The following is a 21207-nucleotide window of genomic DNA, read 5'->3' as shown; positions in this document are numbered from 1 at the left end:
TCGATATTTTTTTCCATTAATAACTCGCATTCCTGGCATTCCTATCGTATTAAGATTTTCCTGTTTGGTGCAACCGTTCGTTCAACACTACCAAACACCAACGACTAAGATATAGGAATTCTTTTAACGGAATCAAACCGAAAGAACGCGTTTATACGAAGAAAAATAGAATTCCTGCGAAGAATTACGAGTCGATGTGGATGATCGTGATTCGATCACTCTTGTACTTGGAAAAGTCTTACGAAAAATTGTGAATTCGTTCAATTATATCGATAAGATTCCTGTGAAATATTTTGAATTATTCGATTGTTTTTACTTGCTCGAATAGTTGCAGCATTAGCAAAAGGCTCATGTATGTGCATACTGATTAAAGGCTAATCGAACGAAATTTATGGCGTGGAACATGCATCGTGTCCGCATAATACGGATGCCAGAAAGTGAAACTACTCGACAATGATAGAGGGAGATCACATCTGGTGGAAACTCGTTCCCACGTCGCGACGGCTACGCGTGTCTAGGAAGCGCGTGGGCGCGCGTAACCAAGGGAAGCAAAAGCCGGTCGAACAGTTTTCAGATGAAGCCAGCGCCGTTTGTACTCGGCGTGGGTGGCTTGGAAATGTCCTGCAACGATGGATACCGGCTCTGGACGGGACCGTAATTCGAGCCTCTGTCAGGTGCGCCGGCTCGATTACCTTAATTCTCGAAACTCGTTCTCATCTCGATTTACCGGCCATCCGCGACGCGTTGCCCCGTTCCTTGGAAAGACGACCGGGGTATCCCTTTCTTCTGGTTGCGGTGCCACACCACAGATTTGTCCCTGCGACGCGCCTGCTAAGTTTCCAACGATTCGAGGTCATCGATCTTCGAGTTTTTTGGATCTGTATTTTGATCTTCCAGCGAGATCTTTCTCGGTATTCGGGTTCCTTAAAGCATCCTCGCGTTCTCGTTTATCCTTCACCGGTAATGGACTATTGACCCTTTGGTTTAGCTGAGCGTGATAAAACGAAGAAGAATGTAGAACGAACTATTTAGAAAATAATCATCTTCTGCTTTCTTTATTTTCTGCTTTTCTTCTGCTTTCGAACGTAAGAAAAACATACGTACGAACACACGTTCAAGTCTTTATAGTAAATAAATATTAACAATGAAAAAGCTTGCTGCAAAGGAGGTAGCTTCACTTTCCAGTAATTTGAGTAAACCAATGAACATCGACTCGAAATTGGTTAAAATCAGATTATTTTTACAAACGTGCTGGAAATTCGATGTCGTTTAAAAGCGACAGCATTTTTGCCGAGAATCTTTGCTACTGCTGTTAGATCCTTGGTAAATTAATATTTGCTCAATTGTTATGTTCATCGTGGTTAAAAATCCGTAGTGTTAACTGAGATCGAAAATTTGACGTCGATGTTAATTATGATTCGAAATCCCTCTGAGTTCAATCTCGGTTCGTATTATCATGAACGTCGCCTCAACTAAATCCAAAAAATTCATACAGCAGACAAAAGTCGTCGAGAGCGAGGATCGAAGTGAATTTTTGCGGAAGCCGCCGACAATGGCGAACGTGGGCCACGAATAATCCCACGTAGGTTTGGAAAAGCTGCTTAGCTCGAATCAAGGCGGCTCCATTGCACCCACTTTGTCCGCTATTGTGCGCTATGAAATAGAGAAGCATCGAGACGGACGGCTTGATCCTCAGTCGTTATCCTCGATTGCTCGATCGTCGACCGTATTTACAGACAATTCTGTATTTACCAGTTTCTTCTACATCAAGGCGAGACCTGTTGCGTGTTGGCCGAGTTTCATTACCGAGGCCCAAATGAATCCCCGAGACGCGGCACTAATTAATGACGCGGTACGCTTCGTTCTGGCGAACGCGAGAGACCCGACCAAACGGACGATCTCGTTCGTGAGTCATCGTGAACGAGATTTACGTTCTTCAACGACGCTAATAGAATTCTCGAAAATTTCTGCCCAGTCATTTCGATTGGTCCATTCTGATGAATTTCGGTTTCGCGTCGTGTGCCTTCTCGTTGACGTGTAAAAATAATGGAGGAGGAAATCGGATCTCGTTGGTCGTAGGGAGAATCGAGCGGTCGAATTTTTGACCATTAGCTTTCTTTTCTTTTTTCTTTCGACTTTTCTGCTAGTAATTGCCAGTTGTTCGACAAAATCATCGTCTCAATATGGTCCGCGAAATAATTTTGGGGTTGTTAAATGTTGACTAACAGGCTTGTGTTAGATATCCGTCCTTGGCATTCGAAGAATCATGATGATTACAGTCGAAGGACCAAGGCTATCGCGAAAGTGTCGTCCTTCGTTCATCGAAGCTGGTTCCTCCGCTGAAAAGGAACGACCGTCTCACCTTGGACTCGCTTCAGTTTCGAAGTCCAATCGAGCACTCCGTCTAACTGGTAATCATATCGATGCGTGTCAAACATTGAAACTAAATAGGCATTCTTGTTTCGTTGAGTCTTATACCAGAAACGCTGGGCTAGCATCCTACGACAATTATCTTATCACGAAGAAATTATTAAACGCTGTTATTAACAGAACGGTTAAAATGAGTAATTCGTGATTTTTTATAAAAATTTTACAGATTCATAACGTATCGTACATCACATTTTTACGATCTGGAAGATTTTTTTTTTTGTAAAACATATAATTTTCCATTTTGTTTTCTTCGGTACAAGTTTTCCGCTTTAATTGTCTATAATTCTAGCGTCAGTGTACCTAATATTCATGACGATAAGAAACAAATCTTGCTGAGAGCGATACACGCGTAGTTATAATTCAAAGTTCAAACGTATTCCTATATAAAACATCTTTTAATCTAATCAACAAACATGCAAGAAGAGTGGCTCGCCTGTCCAAACTTCCAATCTAAATTAACTTTAATTCCAATTTAATTTCAGTTTGGCGAAAACCTGAACGCATACATTGAACTTTCTTGACAGCGTGAAACGAACGTTCTTGTGGCGGTACGAGCATAGACACCTGAGGATTCGTGTTGTATCCTGCCGAAAAAGTGTGTAACTCGATCCGGCAAAAAGGTAATAACCCGCTCATGAATTTTAATTTAAAATTAAAGCGATACCGCGCGGGGGAGGGACCCGCGATATATAGCTCATCCGAGAGTGGTTTTGCAGGTAGCTGATACACAGACACAGTCCTCCTCTTCCTCATCCCTGTTTCACTTTCGCTCTTCCTCTTCTTCTTCGTCTTCTCCTTCCTCTTTATCGTTATCTTCTTCTTCTTCTGCTGTTGCTTTGCCGAAGCTGATTCTCTCGTTCACACGCCTCCTTCATTTTCGAACACCATACAACAAGGCTGGCATTCTGAGGGAAGCCTCTAGAATGTGTCTGACGAAACTGTTACCCTTTACCGGATAATAATAATAAAAAAAAAAGGAGACGTGGAAAGAGGAGAAACCTTTGATACGCGTGGGCGCGATAAATACCGGGGGTGTCTTTAAAATTTTTCTGGGATGGAGAGGTATTTGAGATTAAATGAGAAACGAGTCACTTAAGGAATTATCTACTGGTTTGATGTTATCTGAGATTTCTCTTGGATGAGTATAGTCCAGTAAAAGTATAAATCTCAGATGTATATGTTACGTCGTATTAAAACTATCCAAAGTAAAGTAGTCGTGATATTCGGTGGAAAGTATTTATTCAGTTTGTACTTTTCTAATTATTCTCAGGAAATTATGAATTATATATCACATTAAAATATGGATTAAACAAAATGCAGTTTACATAAATACGAAAGTAAATCGAAAGGTAGATTGTGTGTAATATCGGCGGTATCATCTGTAAAATTATTAGTTATTCTTGTTCACAAAATTATACGAGTAACATGTCAATCTATCCAGCCACGAAGCCTACGAAAATTCTTCGATTCTATTCACTTAGTTGATACAATATAACTTTCCAACTTTGCAATAGTAAGGATTTCCTAATCATTTTAAACAGTCTATCAAAATTATCGAAACTATTATTTATGACATAATCCCTTCTTTCTCAAATTTATTTACAAGTTACTTATTCTGGTTACCAGAAATGGAAGAATTATGCTGTATCAAACTCGATTAGATTAATTATCGTCTTAAGTAAGAGCCAAAGCTCTTACAAATTAAATTCTGTTTTATTCTGTTTTATCGAAGAGCTGTCGTCGACTATCCATTGCCTCATAAACCGAGACCAAACGATATCTCGCGATTGATCGCGACGTCTTCAGTATCCAAACGATGCGCATCCTGTAATATTGTCTGAAAGAAAGATACAACAAGGACCACAGGCATGGAGAAGCGGTACGACGGTTTAAGGTGTACGAAAGCAAGATGAAAATCACGAGAGGCCGGTACAAATGTGTGCACGCATGTATGCATACGTAAAATGTACGTTCGTAAAGCACAGTGGTTTATGAATACACGAATTTACTGCTTAATCAACCGAGGCGCTGAGGCAGCGCAATTAAAACGCCATTAAGCGGCCACATAAAAATTCTCGGTAAAATTCGGTGATATCGGGTTACTGAATTTCTCCTTCCAGGCTTCGGGGTTACGATCTATAGGATGCACGGGTTTATAGTCACCTGGATCGTGTTATAGTCAGCCGAGAATTCTCGAAATTGTATATGGGACACTTTCAGGTCCTCTCGTTTGGTTTCCTTGTTTGAAATTTTCCTTGATACACGCGACAGAAATTTATTATTCTGTTATTTAGTTACATCAATTAAATCGGTTAATTAATTGTATTATACGTACGTATGCATAATTTCTTACAACTGTACATTTAGATTAACGTAAGCAACTTTCTTGCTTCTACGACAAGCTGTCCCTAAACGTGTAAATTGCAGTCTCGCAGGAAAAAAAAGAAACGCGTATAAGAACAGGTCGTAATGTTTGATTTTGCGATTACGTATTCTACATATATTAAAGAATAATTGAAATTTTATTCCTTGCAGATTGTCACTTAATTTCCTCGAAATTTTCCTTTCCTATATTTAATGATACGACTATAAATTCGTCAAGGATACTTTACTATTGGAAGTAGGAGCACGATTCATAGCAATTACAGTGATCCACCGTTATCGTAGCTTCGTTGTTTCTTTGGTCTCTTTGATGTTGCGCGGCCATTATGTTCCCAAAATTGTTTTCCACCCGTTAGAAGATCAACGTAGCCCGAGGGCAGGCTTCTCTAACGGTACGTCAGTTCATCGGGAACAGGTGATTAATTATTCGGACGGGTAGGCGTGGGACGTTATCGACAAATTCACCTTGAAGAGTAAAGGTACTGCTAGGGGAACGAACTGCCTTCTCGAGGCTGCGTCGAACGCGCGTATCTAAACTCACCGGCTCTTCTCATCGTTTGATCCAATCTGCTGCTGTTTCTCCACCTTCGTACTTACGTCTAGCACTTCTGTTTTCTCTTAAATAAATAAACACCTCAGATAGATACATTCGCCTTTTATCATCTTTGTATACTTTTTCTAATTTTTATCTCACTCTAATTTTTAAACATTTACTAGCCGTATCGCTATTTAGACAATAGGGTACGGGAAGAAGTTGGCCTGAAAAGTCGGCAAGATCTGCTTCATCATTCGCACCATAGACACTGATGGTTTCTCGTAAATAAATAAACACACGAGATTGATTTATCTACCTTTTATCTCTTAATTTTTATTTTATTTAAATCTTTCAATATTCCACAGTTGCATCGCCATTTAGGCAATAGTTTGTGCAAAGAACAATTAATTTATCAATTTGAAAAATTAGCAAGATCTGCTTTATACTATCATTTATCACAAACCAAACACACTTGTAAATAAATAAACGAAATTCATCCGTCCACTTTTCATCCTTTTCTCCAATTTCAATTTGATTGTAACGTTTAAATATTTGGTGAATGCAGTGCGATTTAGGCAATAAATTAGCGAGCGGCTTAAAAAATGAAGAAAATTTGATTTGTTCTATCAACTATGCGATAAACGTAGACCAAAGAAAAGAATTCTATTCTTTCAAGAAACTTGAAAGAACTGCTAGTTTAAAAGCGATCATGGCGACGTTTGTTCCGAATTCCTCAATCTCGGTGGGCCAAACGGTCTCGCCAAAAATTGATTCAAGTACTAAACCGTACACGGAAATCGAAATTATCGCTGTTTCACGACTTTAAAATTTCGTCCGCCATAATAGAACTTGACAGGATAATCCTGAATTCTCGCAAAGTTACACGCTGGCCGTCGACGTTAAAAAAGATCGGCAAAAATTTATGTCGAGTTTCGTTTAATCGAATCGTTAAATGGTTATTTTCAGACAGGATTAACTCGAAAGGATTTTATCGGTGCTGCCGCGATGTGGATTGGACGTTGGATAGATTCAGCGTTCACAAGTCGGCCGAGCAGAAGTTTCGGGGATAATTGAAGAGCAATTAAAATTCCTGTAGCTCGTAGTCACGGCGATAAACGAAATTTCGCTTCGTGCCGGCCACCGTGATTTACGCCTGCGTTAATAGTGGCTTAATTATGCTTTTTATAGTTCAACGAACCGTGACGGACAGGTTTCGTCACCTTCGCTCATTTTCCTCCCCCTATGGTCCACGAGAAATCCATGAAACTAATGATTATTATTAAAGATGTCTGAATTTTGCGCTTTCTTTTTACTTGCAACAAATTCGTATTATTTGGATCGATTAAGCTTAAAGTTTAATTTTAAACCTTGCACGCAATAATTATACTTGTATATTATGAAACATTATTAGTTTCGAATTCGTAATTGAAGAACGAGAAAATATTGCGTACTTCAGGTTCACCAAGCAAAAATATCAAAGATGAGAAAATGTTTCACATAATTCTACCGTCGAAGATTATTTGGGACAAGCAAAAGCGTCAAGGTCCGACTAAAAAGAAGAATAACGTAAAATTACCGGGTTACATGCAGATTATGCGTATTGTGAGCCGCTGCATCTTCATACGGTGTTTTCACTTTTTCTCTTCCGGTTTGCTGCATGTGCGTAGTTGGCCAATGCGATGTACGATTTTTCTTTGCTCTTACTTCTTGTTAATCATTACATATACAACAAATATAAACCTATCAATTACTTGCAATAACGACTAACGTTTATTTTCTCCTCTCTTCCAATATTTCCTCAGCTTTCATTCAATTTCACGATCTTCGAGATAATATAAGCAAATTACGAAGAAACACGTGCCGTGATCAGCGGCGCGAACGATCGACGTCCGATGGAAATCCACTTTTCCCCGATAGTGATTCTCCCCACTTCTGGCCTCTTCGTCCTTTTTCCCTTCCACCGCTCGTCCTGTGGTGGATCGAGCACCCTTGAGGTCATCGACTCGCGCGGTTCATCCCGAGGTCCTTCACGACGAGCAATCAACGTCATATCTTTCAACGGCTACGAGCCAACGAGAAAGGCAAGAAATTTCTACGACTGCGAACAACCAACGGTCCGGAAGCTTTCCTGATCGATTCTCGATAACCAATCGAGGAGAACGGTAGTCGCTAACGAAATAGATACCCCGTCGATCAATTACGATAGAATCTCTTCTTGGTTTTTTGTCGACGCCAGCGATGACGTCCGGTTCCTTTGACTCGGTGCCATGATGTCACGATCTTGATTCGACATATTTCTAATATCGATCCGCTATTGGTTATGACAATTAATTATCGTGTGTCTGATGTAATGAAAAATCATATTAAGCCATAGAATCAATCAAGATTTATATCGCCATATGTCTGATCCGATCCGATCGTTCGCCATATGCGAATCTTTTCATTCGAAGCTAATATTCACGATAATTATGGAAGGTACGTTTTGAACACAATTTGACGAACTTTGACATATTCTAAACCTTCTGTGAATCAGACGATCTAATCGTTCGCTATATGGCAATCATTTTTATTAGAAGCTAATCATCATCATAATTTGCGAGGTGAGACTCATAGTGGTGTAAGATTTAATTAAGTAGATAATTTCTGCTTTTTGAAATGTCGTCGTTCTATTCTTATCGTGAAAATTTCATAATGAAAAAATATAATAATAAACGCGAGACGTTTCATCTTATAAAAATAACAGTGGATCGGCTTACTCCACTGTGATTCTCAATTCTCGAATTATCACTTTCTGAAGGTAATTTTGAAAAGTGTCTTCTGACAAACGTCAGTATATACCAATTCCTGTGTGAATTGTCCATTGTTAATACGAGAATAATCTGATCCATCGATTATAAAAATTCGAACCTCAAAGGGTTAGTGTCTAATTAACAAGGGATCGTCGAAACCTTCTGTACTTTGCGAAGAACAAAAAAGAGGAAGGAGAAAAGAATCAACTTTTTCTTGTTGGTGGTTAATCGAACGTCGCGTAGCGGGCATATAAATCATCCGGAGTTGGTATTTTTCCAACGAAACAGGCCTGGCTTCGATTCAATCCTAATCTCTGTGCCCCTTCTCCTTCGTTGCTGGTCCGTTGATGAGCTTTTCCGCCTGTCTTGATTGTTCCTCCGTCTCTTTCGTGCAGGCGGCGTGTATAACAAGGCTCACGTAGTAACGCGGTTCATCAGGGCCAGAAAGTAAAGTGGACGATACCGCAGAGAAAGGAGAGAGGAGCTGCTGATGGCCAGGCTCTGGCTACGTCGACGCCGTGACTTTTGCCTCGCGTCCCCTCGAATCGTTACCACGTCCCAACAAAAAGCCCCGCTATTCGTTAGGCCGCGTTTACACGGATGCAACCGTTTCGTTGGTGAATGCACCTTTCACAAACGCAATTTTAATGCGACTACATAAGATGAAACAAGATACGAGCCGCTCTCACCAAACCGATCAATTTCACTTTTTATTAATTCCATCGTTTCGTTACACAAGCATGCAATTAATATCCGATTCTTAAAAAACAAATTACTTGTTTCCACGAGGTTATTCGTCGCAAGTAGATAACACAAATAATGTTTAAACTCTAAAGTGAGTTTGAAGAACAGCGTTCGTAATATCATCGCTTTTCCACTTTTAGGTAACTTTTAATTTACGGAATTGATCGGTATGGTCTCTGAACGGTTTCTGTAGGAGAGAAATCATCATACGCGATAAATCTGAAGTAGATTCCATCAAATTATTACACGCGGTTGCGACAGCATACGAAACACACCGATAACTTTTCTCGCATACGATATCCATTAAATCTTCGATTTAGAAAAGAATCGAATCGACCGAGAAGGATCTAACCGCGTTGTAGCAAACGCTCGCGAACCACCAGCATGTTATTATGTGGAGAGTTTTCGCTTGCCAGGAGTTGAAAGTTCTGGAAAGGATTGAAATAAAACGTTTTACGCGACCATCCGTCGATTTCGTGGCGCGATCTTCTCTTGCGCGTTGCAATTGTCGATAGGAAGCACTTAAAGACTCGGAGGAATACAAACTGATTAAAAACGGCCGTAAAACCGATCGTTTCTGCCAGCAATATGTAGAAAAATTCTTTATTGATGGACAAACGAGCTCTAATGAGCTGGATGAAAAGGGCTTTGGTGAAAAAAAGGAGCTTCGCCTCGCAGAGATTAACCATAACTGGAACGTTACGGTCCGATCGAACGATCATCGGCAAAAACTACAATTATCGAAAGCTGTAATTAAACGCGCTCAGAAACGATTGCTTCGATCCGCGGGAGAGGCCATACGTGTGGTCTAGGCCCTAGGTGATCGCGAGAGGAGGAGCTATCGATCCTTTCCAACGTATCAAAGTTATGGTTTGTTATGTATCTTGATACGTTTCTTGTATTCTATGTGCAATTGTTCGGCAATTAACCTTATTTGTAGCAGGAAATTTGCATTAAATTGCTTCTCGTGTCGGTTATTTTACGTCTGTTTTTCTACTTCTTTATCAACTTTGCATGCGAATAAATTTATTTGTTCCGTCTAATGCATTCGATACGCTCGGTTCGTTTGAAAAAGGTTTGATTAAATTGGGCAAAAACTAAAGCTGCATCATCTCTATACAGGCCATCGGTGATCCACATTACCGAATTTGTTAGAACGATCAAAGCGAGATAAATTTCATGGACTAACAAATTTTTAACGATGCATATGATTAAAATACTCGTAGCTGGAAAAATTTAATGGAATATTTCGAAAAAATTCAACGTTACAGCGTAATAAATTTCAACTTATCGCAATTCCCAGGGAAAGATATGGAAAAAATTCGCGTGTCAGTCAATGTGTTGATAGACGATTCTTCCTCGTTAACTGAACTTAACCTACTCACTGAGAAAATTACGTAAACCATGTATTTTTGTATTGTCTAGCAATTTTCACACGATGCACGACCGACAAATCGCGATTCTAATCAGCGAGAATGGTTTTTGCGCCGGTGCAAGTGTTCCAGCGTCCCGACCTCCTGTTTTCAGAATCCACCATGCTGAACTTTCCTGAAGGTCATGCGCGCTGTTTCGAGAAATGAAATCGCCTATCCTCGCGTGGATCGAGATGCTAAAGGAATCAAATCGCATTCCCCGCGTCGTCCCGGTTTCCCTAGGGAGAGTCCTCCGCCTGGTTCTTCGGCTTGGCGAGGCACGATACGCCACACTGAATCGGGTACTGATCGTGCAACCAGGAGACGTCGATTCCTGGTACAATGGATTCCAAGCTTCCTACACGTCGCTTTCGACCGGTCGCATGGCATCGCTAATTGATGAAGATGTAGTACGCGGTTTTTTTCATAATTTTACCACGATCTAGCCGCGGCGTACGTTCCTGGAATAGACGGACCACGTTTCCCTTTACGTCTTTGCGTAGGCTTGGTACGGGCGAGGGTTGTAACGAATAGCATTCTAAAATGGTTGTCAAATCGAGAGAAGATTAGGTTGAAAATTGATCCGATTATTATTTATTAAAGTAGCTCGTTTATAAGAAAGAAATTTGAGGTGAAATATTAATACCAAATATTAGAACTACTATATTTTGCATTGTAGTTTTTGCAATGGATAAAAGTCCCTTCTGAATTGCGAATCTTCGCGTGTAATGGAAAAGGTATAAAGAAAGGAACAAATACAAAAATAACGAAGAATTATCAAGAATTCTATCATCGTAATATAAAAGTAATCGCTATGTTCGTTACGTAAGGCCAGTTTCTTTGCAATTTTACAGCTAGGAAATCCTTAAAACCACCTCGTTCTTAATGAGTAACGCACAAATAACAATGTCACGAGTAAAATTCGCTAGTACAAACCATTGGACTATGGAACCATTGTGCGTCATTTACTCGTTTGCATCAGTTCTTACTCCTCGCTTCCGCGATCGAACGTCACGTGTGACGAGGATCGAGGATCGAATATCGTTCCTGGTAAGTCATTAGCTTGCTTAGACGGCGGAAGCTGTAATTACGCGGCGTTCGTGCGATGATGACGGTGTATGTACATATATATGTGCAAGCGTAGGATCGTGGCGGGATGAATCGACGGAAATCGGCGAAAAGCCGCTCCAACGGCTTGTACGCCTTCAGCGACCGGTCGACGCCGCGGATCTGCCTCTACGAGAGACTTGGTTATGCTATGTATTAATCGTCGGCTACTGGAAAACGCGTACAATTAGTCGATGATTTGTAAACGCTGTGTAGAAGAGGGCTGCGAGATACGCGAGGGTTAAGTGCTTCTTTAATGGAGAGGTTTATTTGTCGAACGCGTGGTGTGTTAAACGAAGCTGGGTTGTCTGAGAGAATTTATAGGTTGTTCGAGGTGTAAGCCTTTCTCGAAGTCAAGTTTGAGGCGGTTTGTGTTATCCGACGAGTTCCGTGTTACGCATACATATAGGTACATATTATGCGCTATTGGTACGAGAACATAGGGAAATATAATCGGACGAGGTGAGAATTTAAATAAGATGAAAAATGTAAACGGGTAGAGTGAAAATGTAAAGGATAAATAAATCAAGAATGTAGTTGAAGCAAGCTAGTATATGGATGAATAAATTCAAAATGTAAATAAACATAAACTTGAGATTTGCAGGGGCAAACCCAGGATGTAAATAATCGAACAACACATAGCATATAATATAAGCATACATAGTAAACGGGTAACGTGGAATATTAACAAACAAGGATAGAATATAAAGGAATAGAGACAAGATATAAACAGACGAATGAAGCACGTGAAAAATCAGACAGGAAACGTAAATAAGTAAAGAATAATTCTGCATGAAAGATAGGACTATGCGTTGCTGGAAAGACGACTAGCGAAACGGCACAGGAGCAAGGGAGGTGTTGCTGTATCGTTCACCGTCGTTGCTGTACCGTTTTATTTGCATTTGTGAGACTTTCGGCCAATACGCGTATCTATCTTTACGATTGTGTTGAGTTTATACGATACAACTAATCAGATCATCTTTTTTTCAACAATGCTCTATACATATAGCGCAAGTGGTGCACAAAAATTCGTGTATTTTTATCTACTTACAGAATTTTTTACGTAGCTACAAACGATTGATCTAATTAACAATTTATTGAAATTGCAGATTTTCTTCTACCACGTTGATACACTGCTGCGAAGCGTAGCGTCGCAACCCCGTGGAACATCCCTCTGTTTCTCTTCGTGGTCGATCGCGTAAGTCCAGTGAATAGCTGCTACCCCGTAACCATGGTTATCGCATAAAATTTAATCCACTAGGATTTGCTCTCCCTTCTTACATCCCTGCCCCGCGTCTTTATATTCCGTTTAACGAAGGAAAATATGAAGTCTACAATTACTTTCTCAACCTTTGCAACTTCGCCGGAAAAATCACGCTTCCTTATCATGCAGACATTTCACGTTTATTATATTTCAAATGACATTTACGTATTTATTATTCTATCGAACTATGCGAAGGATAGTAGATTTAATTATGAAAATCTTTTCTTCCCTCTATTTTTGTGAAATAAAATATTCGATGCTCGCGATAACAATAATCCAGCCTCTGTTACACTTTTCATATTTGAGGATCGGACGTTAAGTCGTGGAAACGCAACTTTATCGATTAGAATTACGCTCTATCGATCTCTGTGTGAATTAGAATTCATATATCAATCTAATCTGTTCATATGAATTCTAATCCCTATAGCTCACAGTAACGTAGAATCGTAAATATCAAACTAATCAGCACGCATTATGCATCCCTTTCACCACGCGTCCATTCAACGTAGTCCAACTCATCATCAGCCACCGTTCACCGCTCGTACTCTCATTCTTATTCAAACTTGCTCGAAGGATCGTTTCTAACTCATCACGTTCAACGAACGAACGTTTCAAGAATCGACTCGCTCTTCCCACAATTTCAAACGACACGAGCGATCCAATCTTACCGATACGTCCTATTTAGGATCCCTTGACAGGTCCCATTTCGCCAACTTGATCTACATAAACCGCAAAGGTCGGTAAAAACCTGTAGGTGGATTTCCCATAAAGGTCAGGCACGCTTGTACGTACTTTTATACGGAATACAGATGCAATGGAGAAAAGCACGTTTCTGTTATGTTCTAAGCGATTTTCAAACGTCAATTGATTATTGTAGCTTCTTTTCCTTTTTTTTTTTTTTTTCGTTCTCATGAATATCGTATTATTTCAGTTTTCGAGTTTATCGACGAGATAACGCGCATAACGCTCGTTGAAATTTTTTTCCTACGTTTCGTTCTTTATGCAACGACGCAATATGAAATAAACTGTATCATAACACAGAAGGTCCTAGGGATAAATGTGGATTTATCAAACTAAAAGAAAAATACTATAATATGTTTATATAAGAACGACATTTTTGATTGTACCAATTGGCACGTTTAATGCGATATTCTCACAAAATTAGAACATTAAAAAATTGTAACTTTTTTAGATAGATCATTGTTGCTGTAACGAGTGATGAATCTAGAAGCTCGCGTCTGACGCTCATAGCAGATCTCACCTTAAAGAGGTACAAGTTGAGCGAAACAGCAGGGACGCGCAACGAACTCGTAAGACGGCTACCGAGTTACCGGGGCCGCTGTTCCAGGAATAATAACACAACGTCAGAATATAGGGGTATCAACGAGTTTCTCGTCGGAACTTGGACGTAGCAGTCGGCCTCCCTCTATTCGTAGGGGCTTACGTTTTCATCGGACGCTTGATAAACGGCGACATAAATCCAGCGAGCAACGTTCGTTAGAATGGATCTCCCCGAGCGCAGCTTGCTCTTCATCATCGTTCCTCTGCTTACAGACAAGAAGGTCGAACGAAAGAGAGTAAGAAGAAGAAGAGGAGGAGAGAATAGAGGATAAGGTGTTCGTGTATGAGCCGCGTGTAGAAGTGCGGATACCAGAGCGATCGCGTGGGCGTTACACGTTCTCTCGTTATGGGGCCCATCGTATTCTCATGTAGATCGAGTCCTGTCCACACCTCGGTCTCCCGGCATAAGGCCTCCTATAGGAACGTCGATATCGTCCAGAGAGTTCGCAAGGGCCGATACTCGGATAGTCTGTCTGGCTCCTACATGCCCACCTACGGAACTCTTTGCTTGGTGGAAACTCGCAGTGAAACCGTGCAAACTCGTGGAATGTGAAAATGCACGATCCACGCTAACCCAACGATTATACCACTGCAGAGTCGTGGTCGTTGGTGGTTAAGCGTGTGTATCACCGCGAGTCTACGTGATCGTCGTTTGAACGCTGTGTTTCTGGAACGTGGTGAAGAAGCTGTGGCTTTTTCGAGTCAGGGGCATGAGAGAGTCTCACGGGTGCGCGAAGGGAAATGCGTGACTCTGGTTGATGCTGGGTCTTGTTGTTCTACGTTGGTTGTTCCTTTGATCGGTGTGTTTCGTGGTTCCCTTGGCGAACGAGCAGTTTAGTGAAATTCTTTGAGGTTTTTTACACCATGAGTCTCTGCGGAGAAACTATTGTTAGGATTGTATGGATTCTTTCGTTATGATGAGTTTGGCTGTTAGTAAGCCCCACCATTGTACGAGTTTTTGCATCACGAGTATACTTTAACTTCTTCTTTTGGAATACCAACCGAGGATCGTAACAGGGATCAATGGTTTATACGAGCGATCATTTAATTTTATCCATTAAATGATTCGTTTTAATATTCGTACAAAATATTAACCCCAGATCACCGTCGATGACTACGTATAAAGTGAAACGAAGGAATTAAAAAACTAATCGATCTTGTAAGCGATACCTGGACGTTTTGTGACGGTATGAAAGTAATAAACAACAGCAACGATTCAATGATATTATTTTCTCTCGTTTGACAAACATTAGTTATAGTCGTGGTTAAGTAAAGGTTGACCGATTAAATTTTCCGTTTTCTTTCTCTAAAGCTAAGCACAGATGGCCCGAAAAAACGATTCCTACGAGCACGTGCGATTTATTTTTTCGAGGACGGAACCGCAGGTGTTTCCTCGTGGACGTGATCGATCGACACCGCGAAGACGCGACAACGGACGCGTCAGCATGCGATGGGACGATCGTAGGATTTAAGTTGGTCGGTGTCCAGGCTGGACGACGAAAATTAAAAGGCTCGGGACGCCGGCGCCGTTTGTCGTCCTATCGTGTCTCGGTCGAACGAACGGACCAGCTTGTCTCTATTTATTTCCTCGTTATATGCTTCTTCCACGCGTCGATCAACGCCGTGTGCTCGCTCGAACGAATTAATATCGCGGTGACTCGTTGCCCGCATTCTTTCCACCGTTTAAGTTGGCCGCAGGAACAACTTTGTAGTATTTACTCGTTCGTTGACATCTAACTGGCAACCGGTATATCGTGAAAGCTACACAGGTTGCTACTTTGTTCGGATAAGCTTAATAAGTACACCGAAAGTACAACTATTTACATGAATTACATTTTAAACTAATTACCAAACTGCTCGTGTTTATGCAAATTTATTATTGCAAATTTTGTGCAATTAGACGAAGCTTCTATTTAAGCGTGCGAAGAAGAAACATATTTTATTTCTCGCTTCCCCATCTAATAAAGAAATTATTCTATTTAAGATAGTAGTAATTCTAATATCGTCGAATTAACGTCGAATCAACGTTTCTTGTTAACTTCCTCGAGTAACGGGTTGATAAGCTAATGTAATTTCATTAATGCATTTCTAGATACATAAAATTACTTTATCTTAATGCTGACAAAAAAAAAAGTAGAATAATTTAAAATAATTAGGATTCCTGAAACATATTTTGTTGGTTAAAAGGCTTCGATACTATCTTCATTTTTTTAACGCATACTTTCCTAGTTCAATGTATTTTTTATTAGCAATTTTCTAAAGTGAACACGGTCCACAAATTGAATCTCCAAATACTCTTTAGTTCAATATCAATATATCAAAAGGGAAGCATCTTCCGTGCAAAGCGCTATTTTATATATTTTCATTGCTTGATCTTCGTAAAGTTCCATTCGCTCTTCGACATCGCGTCGTTATTAAGTTACATATGTATTTTCATTCATTTTATAGGCAGTAGCAAATAAATATTTTTCTCGACCGTCTCAGCTTCTCGAGAAGCTCGGTTGCCGGGCGGGAATCGATATATTATATCTTGTGACGCCTCCGGTCAGAAGGCGTAGCAACTCGTGATTCAGCGATATCGATTTTCGTTTCCTATGCCTATTCATCTTCGCATCACGTACTTACATGGTAGGAAATGGAACGTGTGTGTACGTAGCCCGCAAATCTTAATATCCTATGGAACTAATTAAAGGCTAAACGATGTCACCCGCGGCGATTCTTCGGCGAGGTTACTCTAACGAGGGAACGGTGGCTCCTGCATCGCTACCGTGGCATCTGATCCTTCTTAATAAATAATTTAACGCGCTCTGATTTTTCTCAACGTCACTCTGTGGTCGTTAAAGGACGCTCGTTACGTTTCTGCTGCTTGTTAATTATTAATAAGCGCAGCCCATTGTCTATTCTTGTGTCTTAATCATCGTTAAAAATCTAATAGCATCGAATTAGAATTCTTCGAAGCTGCAAACATTGATCGAAAGAAATTCGTATCGTTTGATCTTATAATTAATTCGATCGTTAAGTGTATAATGTAGAAATTCTATTTAGCATCATTATATCGATTTAGATGGAACAGGCAGGATTGCGAGATAGTTTACTTTGCAAATAAAGGTATGTAGAAGTATACGGAAGTGTTGGTATTAAGCTAACAATATTAAACTCGATTAAAAACTCTACTCGACCCTAGAAAACGGTTTTCAGTGGAGCTGGAGATACCATTCTGATTGATCAAGTCGGCTAGGTTTCTCATAAACCAGAACGTACCGAGGCACGGTTAATTGCCGGCTGACATCGAAGCAAGACATTTCTAATCGCACGTCTATCTGCGGTGAACGCGGTGGCATCGGGAGCCGCGAGAGCTGCAATTCCGCTGGCTGATAAGCGTTCCCTTCCGACTTGGCGGTCGCGGACAACAAGGCCAAAGGCGGCTTGAAGTCTGAGAAGTCAGGCTAAGCTATGTTATGCTTTGACTTTAAAAATATTTATGTATGTCGCATATACAAATACATATATATGTATTGGAACATCGAAACAAATATCTTTATACTTAACATAGTATAGCATATCTTGGCTCAACTTCCCAGTGGATCATCGGTTTTACGCTTCTCCAGCGGGAGAGAATACGTTCCCACGTGGAAGACCAAGCTACTAGCAGTGCGCTCGGCTACCTATTAGCAATTATCTGCCTACGCGGAGCCGATTTCGGCGCGAACGCCGCGTGAAAATTGCGGAACGCATGACGCTCCTGGCCTGACGCGTACATCCCCCCGGTTCGTGCAGGTTAATCTTCACGATCTTGATTGCATCGAACGATTATACCCTTGCTACCTGTTGCACCTCCTTGACTCGGAGTTACGAGCCCAACATTTTTCGTTCACCGGGTTTATGGTAGTTTTAATAAAGAATCACGAGGTTAATGCTTTGTGGAAGATGCGAGAGAAAACGATATTGAGAAAGTAGGTGTGCTATGAGGTGTGCTTAAAATGTTGTACTCGAGAGTTTGGTCGACCCGAGCTACTCTTTTATTATCTCGTGCAAGGAAACAGTTTGACTTCGATCAGGATGAAATCCCTGTAGGTTTGAAGAACAATCGAAAATGGTAGATACGTATGTGTTTTTTTAAATCGAATTTAAAGGGTGAAATCAGTGTTTGCAGTTTCAACTCTTAAGAGTCAATTCGCAAACAGTTACGGATAGAAGGAAAGTTTGTTAATAAAATCTGAAGTTCCGCGAATCGATACCGCGTGTCGCGACCTCGAGGTCCTAAGGGCTCGATCGCGGCAGGTGCTGCCGGGTCCTGTGGTACTTCGTTGGGTCCCTTAGGCTCGTTTCTCCCTATTCCCCACTGTTCACGACTCCCGGCGACTCGTTCGGCAGATTCGTTTGATCAGCGCCGCTCATGATTCTCCAGGTACATCGGAATGATAATTATTATTCTTGTGTAACCGCCCTCGAGGCGAGATATCCGTGTATTCTGGGTGCGCGCTCTTGAAAATGAATATGCGCTCCGTATGACAAATGCTCGTATCGATATCTCGATCGAGGGAAGCTGAGAAAAATGTCGCCAGAAGATACCTTTTCAAAGTATGAAATATTATCGAGGAACGTTATCCTTAATCTTCGTTAACCCTCTACACTTGGACGATTTTTTACGATACGATAGACTAGAAACTGAAAGATACTTTTGCGATCGAATTGTTTGATAGGAAATGTTCTAATTTAAGAAGAGGAAACTTCTAAATATTCGTGAATTTATTTACAGAGTAGTCTTCCTTTTTTCATTTCATGCTTTCTAGGTATCGCTGAATACAGATAATATCAAATAATTTTCACGTTATAAATAAATGAAATGATGTCAATGGAAGAAGTGTCAAAATATTGAATTACAAAATATTTCTGACAACCAGAATTAAATACCAGGATTAAATACCGAATCGCAAAAACTGTGTCACTCATTCGTATACACTCAATAATAATAATCTGCAGCAATTAAAAGATATTTACAATGAACAAAAAGATTAGCAAGTAAGACCATAAAACTGTCGAATAAATGCAACGACGAATAACATCATACAATACGAGTTTGTTCATTTCTTCAGGTTTCGTTTGAAGCTCTGAAAGAATCTGCGGTAAGTCACCCCGCAGTTTCTTCGTTTAATTTTCGTTGCACGAAATTTATGGCCGATTACCCGAGACGTTCTATATATCGAATCGTTAGAACGATAATGTATTCGATCGGCGGGTATATTAACGATAGTTTATTGCTCCGCGCGCAATGCCCGCCCATACGCGGACGACCGCTCGCGCGCGTCCACCGGAGCGGATCAGCATTCCTGGATTTCCTTCAGGAATATCGCGTATCCGCACGCACCGCACGCGAGCGAACAAGCAAAAATAACGACCGGCTAAACGCAGTGTTCCGGGTCAGCTAACCTAGCGAACATCCAACGAGCCGATACGTTCACCTCCAGATGTTTCTATTCGCGCTATCTCGTAAACGAGGTTATAATCTTAAGTTCAAGTTATTTAGAATTCGTTTAATCCGTGTAAGGCATGGAGAAGAATTTTTTGTTTGAAATGTTGCGAAGTTATTTCATCGTGGAATATTGTACAAGTAAGATTCAAATATAAACAGGTATTAGATGCATTTTTAGATGTAACAAGACGATACGAGAATATGAAGTGCAACGAGATTTCATGTTACTTTACTCGTCGTAGGTTTTTAATTCCGTTTTTGAAACGATATTTTTAGATCGTGCTTTTAACATATATATTTGAATGTGCTTTTAGATGTAACATGATGATAGGAGAATATATAATAAAACGCGTCGAGATTGTACGTTTCCTTACCATTTGGATAGCAGATTTTTAATTTCAACTTCCTAAGATCATTTTCGACAGTCGTGCGTTTCTAACGAGCCCATCAAAATGGATTAGTATCGAGTTTTGATGGAATTGGATACAGTGTACGAAAGTTTAAGATGGTTTTATATTGCCTTTATTATTATTATTATTATTATTATTATTATTATTATTAGTACGAATGCAATTAAACTTATAAAAACTCTACTAGGATCGTAAGTACTTATTGACCTTTGGTGTTAATTACGTACAACTCTATCGAGATTATTATCGTGCAAATTGAGAACGTCCGTAATCATCGTTTGAAGAAATAATAATCTGTATTCAGAAACGCACATAATATTATTATCCTTTAACTATCCAGAAGCTAATGATTTTTCTAGCCACTCCTCCGAGCTATTCAAGATGTCGATATGATAGAAAATTCAGATCGTATGAGAACTCCGACGTTAAACAAATCTTCGATCACAGTCTTCATTTTCATTTTCCACTACTACCTTCTCCGCCAACCTTCTAACGAGTATTATCTTTCAATCCTCGTTAATATCTTCTGATCGATCAATAATACAAAAACCTACTAAATCTGGTTCGTAAAGCAAGTAATTCTATTAACAAGGTCATCGCAAACTACACCATCTTACCCTAAAGCGATGATCGAAAAAAATTTGTCCAGTTCGTTCGTCCGCGACGATGAAACGTGATCCACGAAGGAAGAGACCATCAGGCTGGAAGAAGCAGCCAGAGAAACATAAACGGAAAAAGAATCGAGTACGAAAGGAGTGGAACGGTGGCACGCAGCAGCACGTAAGCTATTTGCAGTCGTCGTCCGATACCTGATGGCCTGAGGGCTGCCGGAAATGGGTGGTATCACCCGCTACCACCGACGTCCGCCTCGTTTCCTCCTTTTTCGTTGGAGTTTGTACACACGCGATCGGGTCGCGCGCACGCGGCTGGTGTACCTGTTGCCCGGCGTGTGCAGCCGGTCCCTGGCTCCTTCTTGCTCGTAAAAGCAGCCGAGTACAGGATACGGCTGAGGAAAAAGGACCTCGAGGTGGAGGATTTCGTGGAAGCCAGGCTGGGGAGAGACGTTAACGTAAATCGTCCCGTGTTTAACTTCTTTTACTTTAGAGGTCGTTTCGTAATTTTCTGGTATTAGTAATTTTCTCTCTCTCGGTCGCCATGAATCGAGGGACGAGGGAGAGAGGGGAGAGGGAGAGAGTAGTACGGTGGCGATGGTTGTGCAACGTGGAACGAGTATGAAATCGAGAAAAGTCGTTCAACGCGACTGCAGAGGAACAGGTACACTCCGCACATTCTGCTTGTCATTTTTTTCGCCTGCGCATA

At 40.6% G+C, this 21207-nt stretch overlaps 1 protein-coding gene and 1 long non-coding RNA gene across 6 annotated transcripts in view; one reads left to right on the top strand and one right to left on the bottom strand.

The window, feature by feature from the left end:
* The window catches only part of LOC126865105 (uncharacterized), a 67568-nt gene extending 54474 nt beyond the window's left edge, over positions 1-13094 (top strand). For 2 of the 3 annotated variants that reach the window (XR_007689441.1, XR_007689439.1), the window contains 2 exons: positions 2913-3050; positions 12509-13094. This is a non-coding gene — a long non-coding RNA (uncharacterized LOC126865105). Of the gene's footprint in view, positions 1-2912; positions 3051-4162; positions 4756-12508 lie in introns of those variants that run through there. The other variant, XR_007689440.1, reaches the window with a different exon arrangement.
* LOC126864990 (coiled-coil domain-containing protein 102A) overlaps positions 1-21207 on the bottom strand; it is a 268441-nt gene that overhangs the window by 54700 nt on the left and 192534 nt on the right. The gene's annotated exons all lie outside the window — the stretch shown is intronic.

Source organism: Bombus huntii, chromosome 1, assembly GCF_024542735.1.
Source record: "Bombus huntii isolate Logan2020A chromosome 1, iyBomHunt1.1, whole genome shotgun sequence".
In the NCBI taxonomy this organism is placed as follows: Eukaryota; Metazoa; Arthropoda; class Insecta; order Hymenoptera; family Apidae; genus Bombus; species Bombus huntii.
This window is presented reverse-complemented; position numbering and strand designations above follow the sequence as displayed.